Here is a 2,225-nt window from a genome sequence, read left to right on the forward strand (position 1 = left end):
CAGTTAATTCTTTTTAATTTATTGTTTCTTTGCTTAACTGTGAACATTTAATTGGAGGAATATTTTTCAGTGAGTTTTCCGTTCTCCCTGGTATATTATTTATTTCAGATCTGATTACTTAAGAAAGCCTTGTTCATTCACTGTTAAATTTATTCGTGTTGTTATTAAAAAAATGCCGTTGCTCTGATTTTTAAGTCATTTCCGTTGCTTAGTTCTCAGCAATATTATAATCAGAAGAATGAATTTCATTCCTTTCTCTTTTTGAGTACCCAGTATACGTCGTCCAAGTTGCAAGTTTTTTGCTTCATTCGCTGTCACCATAGAACTGGGGAGGGAGCAGGGGAGGGTAAACTAGCTTAAAAACAAAATGAACGGGGGAGAGGTGAGAGGTCCTGAAGAAGTATTTTTATTTCTTTCCAATTTCTTCCTCCTTCCCCCTTCTCGTTCTTAAGAATAGATCGCATGTAAACAGGTTTCCCAGATGCCAACTTCTATTTAAGCCTAAATAAACTATTTTTTTAACATGAATTATTTTTAATTGATACATTATTTTAACATGCAAGCATTTTACGATATATTAAAAAAAATCTTTGAAGGCGAAAAAAGTAGCATTAACGAAACTATGGAGGACGCAAAAACTAAAATTTTTATAGCAGAAGTTTGTCAAAAATCACATGATCTGGCAACACTGATGTAAAGAGCGATGTTAAACCAGAGGAATGACGCTGAGCTAACAGCTGACATGAACGATTTCCGACCAAAACTTAGCTGCCAAATTTAAATGAAAAAAAAAGGCATGTTAAGGAAACTAATTAATAGGTTTGGATTCACGTCACTGCTAAATTTTATTTAATTGTATCGCATCATTAATAAAAGTTGTCGGTATAGATGGTATACCAAACCTACAAAATAAATGTGTCTGCATACAACTTATTACTATAATTAAATCTTTCTTATGTTTCCTGTTATTTGTAATTATCCCCAAATGCAAAATCTAATTAACAAAACACAATGTTGTGTTAACAAAGAAATTTTACTTTCAAACGCTTTGTTATTAGGGACCAACGTAGAACCTGCTTCTGAGCGTAAGTGCTGCCAGGACCCATGCCTGACTCAGGTCATCACAGAGGGAATAATTGCAATAAGGACCTGCAGGAGCTGTCACATCCTTTAATTTACTAAGCGATAGTCGCATTTACAAATTTTACTTTCCTAGGGTGCAATTCCAATTCTAAAATGATAGTTTGGTAGCCATTATTATATAAAGAAAATTTAAATAGGTGCGTGCGGCAAAATACTACGAATGAATATATATTCTGTTATAAAATTTCACCCCACCATCAGGTGAGGATGCCAAAAATTATTTGTAGGCTCATTGTAATGTTCCTCTCCACGGTAATCTTTAGTAAAAGGCGAAAGATTAGCTCGAACGATGAAGAGAAACCAGAGCATAAAAACTTTACATTTCCGGAAAGTACAACCCTAGTTTCGTCAGTATAAAAATTGGTGGGTACCTTATAATTCCTTGAGATATGCAATATTTTTAACCTTTTCTTTACATAACTGGCAATAATTTATTTAGTCTGAAGTGGCTGTATGTTGTCAAAACTGGGGGGTGAACTTAATATTTTGTTTCATTTAAATTAATGCGGCAGATCGCCAGCAATTTGATGTTCAAAGTATAACCTCGTCTAGAACCTTAGCATACGAACTTTTTCGGAAATTTCATTACTTTCGCATCATAAATGTAAATCAACATGATAACTTATTGTTTTTAATAATTTTATTGAAATACTATTATAATGCCTGACGTACTATTATTTATACCTTCGTATTGTATTAAAATTCATGTATTAATTATAATTAATAAAAAGCGTATGTTATGCAACCTACCCATAGAATAAACTTTTTGGAGAGTTTCATAAGAAGTTTGATACGTGAAATTTTTTTTTTAATGGACATTGGCAAATATGACCTACCCAAAATGATCAATCCGATAAAATTTTGTACTAGATTTTAGCACCACCCCTGACCACGCCTTAACGAATGTTTTCAAAATAATTCTTTCATTTAGAGAAAAATTTGTCCATTTTTTTCTGTTTAACTCTATTCTTTTCTGCCTAATTTAAGTGCTTGCAATCTTATCAAAATGCAGATGGATGTTCAACAAATTCTGTTATCAATCAAAAAACGTAATGAAAAATTAGGTCATACACTCTCGTTGG

The 2,225-nt window shown here is 32.5% G+C and overlaps 1 non-coding gene across 1 annotated transcript; it reads right to left on the bottom strand.

Moving 5' to 3' along the window:
• Window positions 1-1,330: 1,330 nt before the first annotated feature.
• LOC118193659 (U5 spliceosomal RNA) lies at window positions 1,331-1,452 on the bottom strand. The gene has a single exon (XR_004758974.2). It is a non-coding gene; the product is annotated as a U5 spliceosomal RNA (small nuclear RNA).
• Window positions 1,453-2,225: the final 773 nt, after the last annotated feature.

This window comes from Stegodyphus dumicola, chromosome 11 (genome assembly GCF_044657685.1).
Source record: "Stegodyphus dumicola isolate Sdum_Otavi_A_Nest chromosome 11, ASM4465768v1".
NCBI classification, from domain to species: domain Eukaryota; kingdom Metazoa; phylum Arthropoda; class Arachnida; order Araneae; family Eresidae; genus Stegodyphus; species Stegodyphus dumicola.